Raw genomic sequence first — 7698 nt, forward strand, 5'->3', positions numbered from 1 at the left:
GGAAGATGTCATGTCTGACACTATAATCCTGGTCAAAATTCCATGACTTGAGAGGTCATAAAGCCTAGAACAGAACTCTAATTTCACTGTTATTTTGCTCATTGGTTGTCTGCTTTTCTACTGCAGTGATAAGATACAATGACCAGTGCAGCTTATAGAAGAAAGTGTTTACTGGGGGCTTGTTTATAGTTTCAAGGGTTAAAATCCATGACCATCATGACAGGGACATGGCAGCAGATAGGTGCTGGGGCAGTAACTGCAAACATACATCCTGATCCACAAGTAGGAGGCAGAACAAGCTAACTGACTTCCGTTCCTGATGGGTTATGATTGGGACATATAAGTTAAATAAATCTTTTCTTCCCCAGGTTGTTTTTGGTCAGTTTTTTTTATCAAAGCAATTGAAAGCAAACAAAAACATCCACAATACGTAATATAATATAAAGGCTATATAAATAACTCTGATACCCTTCTGATATTTAATGATACAGTGGGATAACTGTGGCTAACAAAAATTATGTTTCACACAGCTGCCAAAGCATTCTGAATTTTTACAACATGGAGAAATGCTAAATATCTTAGGTGGTATGTCAATTACCTGATATTATTATTATACATTAGACATGTATATTGGAATACCATGTGATATGTCTTGAACACATCCAATTATTATCTTCTAGTGAAAAATACATTTAAAACAGTTATACTGAAGCATTTAGGTGATAATGGCAAGGAACAGAGTCTGTCTATTTTTAGTGTAGATGACACAAGTTTGTAAATCTTTTTGGGTAAATGTCGGTTACAGAAGGCAGATTGTTCTTCATTTAATTAACAATTCTAATTAATCTCCTTTGTTCATGGGACACCACTTTTCTTTCTTGTGCTTCTTGACTTTCATCCATGGTGGATTATTTTCTAATATGTCTGTTAATGTTTATGATGTTCTCAATAATGACAATTCAACAAAGCTGTGACTAACCTCTGCTTATATGGGGTGTTTTCTCTGCTGTGTTGTAGTCCATGTAAATTGTCCATTGTTTTGTAACAAAGTCCACACACACGGGCCTATTTCTTCTATATTAAGGAATTAAAAAAAACTGTTCTAATGTAAGAGATGGTCATAAGGGAGTAGAGATTGCCTGAAAATCTAGGTTCTAAGACTGCCACACATAATCACCTATTACTCTGCATGTCCATACCTGCCATCTCTTTAGGGCCTATTGTTATATCCACCTTTCTGAATATCTGCTACTGTCTATTCTCTCATATGCACAAAGATTTATTGATCCAATGGTTATATTTAAATCAATATTTATTGAACAATAATTCTACTGTATCAGGACCTTTCCCAAACACTGTAATAAATAAGTGACTAGGATTCTTGTTTAGCCTTATGCCAGTTCAGGCATAATTGCCAGGCAAGCAAGCACTTCTACATACCTCAAATCCATGACTCTCAGGCATTTATAGTTTAGAAATTATAGCTCCTTGCATTCTTTTCATTCCAGAGCACATATCTTCCTTTTCTGTCTCATCTTCTAAAATGGCATATAATTCATCTCTGAAAGAACTCCCCTGAAATAACCAAAGACATCTTGGGGCATGCCAAGACCAGTGCTAGGCAATACTGTTATTGATGTTCAAAGAGTGTGTTACACACCCACATAGGGGAAAAAAAGCACAGGGGAGGCCAACAGTTCTAACACTTCTGAGCAAGCATCAACTGGCCTAGAAGCAAAGAAAAATTTGCCCAGGTGGAAAATTTCTCTTGAGGAATGGGGTCATCCTACAAGCTGGGTCCCTTCTATAAAATGCAGCAGGAATAAGTACCTTTGATGGATAGTTTATGAAAATTTCTTTTTCTCCACTAGGGCAAGCTTGCCTGTCAGTTTCTCTGTATCTAAATTGTTCACTTCAGTACTCTGATCTGTTCTCCTCAGCTTCTAAAACCCAACAAGTCTCCTTATCGTTGTGTGCTTGAAAAGGTTATATCCACATTTCAATTTCTCATCCTGAATGTCTAAAGAATTAATACCACTTCTTTACAAAAAAAGAAAAAAATGGGGACATAAGTTAATTCTGTTAGGCCAATGTTTCCTTGGCACCAAAACCAGACAAAACTTTCACCAGAAAAAAAAAGTGCAGTGTCTCTTACCAATAAAGACTCAAAAAGAGAGGCTGGAGTGCATTTCAGTGGTAGAGCACATGCCTGGCATGCAGAAAGTCCCAGATTACACCCTTAGTCACAGTGAAAAAGAAACAGAAATCCTCAATAAAATACCAGCAAAGCAAATTCAGCAACATAGAAAAAGGATTATAGAGCAAAAACCAAGTGGGATTTGTTCCAAGATTTCAAAATTGGCTTAGCCTCTTAAAAGAAAAAGATGTAATGCACTGCATTAACTGAACATGGGGGCTGCAAAACTACTGGCAGCTGTCAAAGGTTTCTGAACATGGAGTGACCAAAAATTAATTCAAAAGCAAATGGATCATGAATCCAAGGTGTTTCTGGCAGAGTCTCTGTCTATTGCATCATGACTTCTCTGTTGCCTTAATTCTGAACATACAGCACTGTGCATACCATTATACCAGACAACACTAATTAGCACTGAACTCAGATATGAGGTTACAGTGTATCATGAGTTGCGGGTTGATTTTTTTCTGTTTTGTTTTGTTTTCTGCTCTTTTAAAAATGTGTTTTTCATATTTATTCCCCCCAAAGAAAGTTACCGATAGTATAAATTGAAATCAACATTACTCATAGAAAATTTTTCTTTCCTATTTGTCTAATTTCTATTATATGTCACATTTTAAGGCTAGGGATGTAGTTCAGTGGTACCTACCTAGCACATATAAAATCCTGAGATTGATCTCCAGCATCACAAATGTCATGTTTAAGTGGACAAAAACTACTGGGCAATGCTAATGCATTATTATGCATATTAAATATTTATGCACTGAGATTTATTAACATGTGCATTCTCAGTGGGGATTAATACAATATTCCTATGTCTGATTAATTTCCAAAAAAAAAAAAATTACAGGCACCTGGTAGTGGATCATTATTTATCCCTAGTATACAAATGGACTTTGGGAGCCCATCCCACATAGAGAGATATTCTCTCAGCCTACACACATGGGGAAGGGCTTAGGCCCTGCTGCAAATGATATGACAGACTTTAAAGACTCCCCATGGAAGGCCTCACACTCCCTGGGAAGCAGAAAGGGGATGGGATAGGGGTTGAGGGGGCAAAAGAAGTTGGGAGGGAGAGGGAACTGGGATTGATATGTAAAACAAGATTGTTTCAAATTTAAATAAAAATATCATAAAAAGTATTTTACCATTTTGCTTATCCATATTTTTAGGTGTGCTGTGTACACATGTATACTTATTTGCGTGTATGCATGTGTATAAGTGCAGGTGTGTGTGTGTGCGTGCGTGCGTGTGTGTGTGTGTGTGTGTGTGTGTGTTTGTGTGTGTGTGTGTGTAATGGAGGCCAAAGGTTAACATTGGATTTCCTCTATTGCTCTCCATCTTATATAAGTAAATCTGGACTTCACTGAGTTGTTAAGACTAGCTGGCTAAGTCAGAAAAAGACAAACATGGTATGTACCTACTCATATATGGATTTTAGAACCCTGGCATAAAGGATAAAACCAAAAAGATCACCTTAATACACATGGGGGAAAAAGTAACTGACAAAACCCATCAATTCTGTTTTTCTAAAAAAAAACTAGAACTATAAATCACTTCATGGTGACAGATGTACATCTCAATGGTACAGCATGTACTTATTGTGGTGACAACCATCAATAATGTCAAAGCAGGGTGCAGAGGGTGAGTTACAGAGCCAAGCAGATTATCCACAAGTCTGAGGTCAGCCTAATCTATATATCATGCTCAAGTGTGACTCTGTCTCAAAACAAAAACAAAAACTAGAGAAAAACACAAATAAACCAATTTAATGTGGTATTTGGGGAAAATAATTTGTTTTTGTAGCACTAGGAATTGAACCCATAACCTCATGCAGGCTAAACAAATAATCTCCCACTGAGTTACACCCCACAGCAATTGGCTAATTTAAAAATAATTGTTACTGGGTCAATGGGATGGCTCAGCCTATAAGGGCCCTTACTGCCCAACTTGATCAACTGAGTTCAGTCTCCTGAATCCACAAAAGGAGAGAACTCACTCCTTTAAGTTGTCCTCTGACTTCCACCTGTGAACTGCACACACCTGTGCATGTAAATAAATGAATAAATGTAAAAAAAAAAAACTTTAAATGATACAAAGAATTGGAACAGACTTTTACTTTTAAGAAAATAAACTAATGGCCAATAATAACATAGGAAGACTCACTATTATTAGTAATTAGAGAAATGAATATCAAAACTACAATATCACTTTAGGCCCATGTAGGTAGTTATAAAATGAAGAGGACATAGAGAAATTAGGGGCCATATTCATCACAGGTAGGAGTAAAAAACAAAATTGGTTGTCCACCTAAAAATTAAACACTAATTTAATGTATTCACAAAAGCTAAAAATATATGGCTGCAAAAACTTCAACAAGAATGTTTCCAGCAGAATTATTCCTAACAGCTAAAAAGTTGAAATAACTGAAATGTCTACCATTGACGAATGAATAAACAATCTGCGGGATATGTGCTCAGCAGGATGTTATGCTGCTGTAGAATGAAATGAATGAGCTGCCACATACTGCCATGTACATGAATCCTGAAAACATTATGCCAAGTGAAAACAACCAGACACAAATAGGCAAATATTAGATGAAATATCTAGAATAGGCAAGTCTACAGAAACAGCAAGATTAATGATGAACTCTGGGCTTTGGGGAGAATAAGTGGCCTCTGTCACTTTACTAAAGCAGCAAAGTACATAACAATATTCTAAATATTTATCCTTATACACACAGATAAGTTTAGTTGTAACCCCTCATGAAGAAAACTTATCTTTACAACAGATGTAGACTATTATAGATAGGCGAAAGCTCACCAGGCAGGCCTCAACCCTACACAAAGAACTACAGGAAACTAAGGAATGCTGGGAACAGGGGAAATATTCTTCCCCAAGAAAAAACACACCAATTGGTTGTCCAATATCAAATATTCAGCTTTGAAAACATACATATAAGTAACCTTATATGGACTAAGCGTGTGTGTGCGTGTGTGTGTGTGTGTGTGTGTGTGTGTGTGTGTGTGTGAACAAAGAAAAAGAGGCTGTGAATTTGAGGGGGACTAAGGGGCATATATGCGAGGGTTTTGAGGGAAGAAAGGGAAGGGGGAAATGATATAATTATAATCTCAAAAAATGAATATATATATTCAGAAAAAGATAGGGTGGCAGGATGTTTCAGTGGGTGCCTTGATGCAAGTCTGAAGGCCTGGGTTTGATGTTCATAACCTACATGGCAGAAGAAGAAAATCAACTGCCATATGCTGTCCTTTGACAGCCACATGTGTGTCATAGCATGAATATACATGCACACAATAAATAAATGTAATTTAAAGCAGTTTTTAAAATATGGATGCTAAAACATTTCTTTTAGATTTGATATGAATAATTCTGGTCTAGATGGTGATTAAAGTATAATTTTATAACATACTACTACATACTACTAGCCACTGAATTGCTTTTTTCATGGTATAAATACTTTTACTTGTTTTATTGAAAATAGATTTTTTTTTCTCACATGATATGTCCTGGTTACGGTTCCATTCCCTCTCCAACTCCCAGTTCCCCTCACACCTCCACTACCATCTGGATCCACTCCCTTTCTGTCTTATTAGAAAACAAACAGTGTTCTAAGGGATGACGATAAAATACCATAAGATAAAACAAAAAGTAATACGTCAGAATTAGACAAAACCAACAGAAGAAAAAGAGCCCAAACAAAAGCACAAGAATCAGAGACTCGCTTGATCATACATTAAAAACCCTGAAAGGGAAGCTATAACACATATGAAGAGGACCTGGTGCAGACCCATGCAGGAACTGTGCATTCTGCTTCAGTCTCTGTGGGTTCATATGAGCTTTGCTCTTGTTGATTTAGAGGACCTTGTTTTGCTAGTGTCCTCCATCCCCTGTAGCTCTTACACTCTTTCTTACTCCTCTTCCATGAGGTTCCTTGAGCCTCAAGAGGAGGCATCCCATTTAGGGCTGAGAGTTCCAAGGTTTCTCATTCTCTATATAATATCTGGCTCTGGGTCTCTGTATTTGTTGCCATTTACTGCAGAAGAAGCTTCTGTGATGATGGTTGAACAAGGCACTGATCATATCTATGTTTCTAGGTCTGGGTTACCTCACTCAGGATAATTTTTTCTAGTCCCCCCCCCCCCATTTATCTGCAAATTGCATCTTTTAAGCAGCTGAGTAATACTCCATAATGCAAATGTGTTTCTTTATCCATTATTCAGTAGAAGGACAGCTACTCCTACTGATCCACTCCCATAAGAGATATTTACATCTTCTGATATCTTCTTTCATTTCTTTCTGCAGTGACTTGAATTGGTTTTTTTTTATATACAAGTCTTTCACTTGGATTCCTCTTGCAAGTTGTCTTTGTCTTGTTTTTTGAGTATTTTTACATCCATGTTCATCAGGGAATTTGGTTTGTAATTCTCTTTCTTTGTTGAGTCTTCATGTGGGTTGGGTATCAGAGTAATTGTGGCTTCATAAAATGAAGTGGACAATATTCCATTTATATTTTCTAGAATAATTTGAGGGGTATTGGCAGTAACTCTTCTTTGAAAAACTGATAGAATTCGGCACTAAAACCATCTGGCATTGGGCTAGTTTTTGTTGGGAGACTTAATGACTGCTTCTTTTTCACTCGGGGTTGTAGGTATGTTTATTGCTTATCTGAGCGCGATTTAATTCTGGCAAGTGATGACTGTTGAGAAAATTATCAATTTCTTTTAGATTTTCCAATTTGGAGGTGTGCAGGTTCTTAAAGTATGTCTTTATGATTCTCTCAGTTTCCTTGGTGTCTGTTGTTATGTCTCCCTTTCCTTTCTAATTTTACTTTGGATGTTCTTTGTCTCTCTCCTTTCCTCTCTACCTTCCCCCTCTCTTATTTTTAGTTAATTTGTATAGTGTTTGTCAATCTTGATTTCTCTCAAAGAACCAACTCTTTGTTTCATTGCTTCTTTGTATCATTATTTTTTGTTTCAACTTTATTGATTTCTGCCCTGAATTTAATTATTTCTTGCTCCTTTGGGGTGTGGTTATTTTTTTTATTCTAGATCTTTCAGGTATGCTACTTGTTAGTATGAGATCTCTTTATTTTTTTAATGTAGGCACTTGATGCTATGGGCTTACCTCTTAGAAAAGAGTTTGTAGGCTCTCTGTTGTTTCTGTTGTTGTTGTTGATATCTAGCTTTAATGTGTGGTAGTCAGATAGGATACAGGGAGTTATTTCAATTTTCATGTGTCTGTTGAGGCTTGCTTTGTGTTCAAGTATGTAGTCAGTTTTGGAGAAGGTTCCATGAGGTGCTAAGAAGAAGGTATATTCTTTTGTGTTTTGGGTGAAATGTCTGTAAATATCTGTTAGGTCCATTTGGTTTATAACTACAGTTAGCTCCAGCTTTTCTATCTTTAATTTTTTGTGTGTGAGTAGGGTACTGAAGTCTCCCACTATCGGGGTGTGAGGGTCAATATGTGATTGAAGTTGTAGT

Source organism: Phodopus roborovskii, unplaced genomic scaffold (assembly GCF_943737965.1).
Source record: "Phodopus roborovskii unplaced genomic scaffold, PHOROB, whole genome shotgun sequence".
Classification (NCBI taxonomy): Eukaryota; Metazoa; Chordata; class Mammalia; order Rodentia; family Cricetidae; genus Phodopus; species Phodopus roborovskii.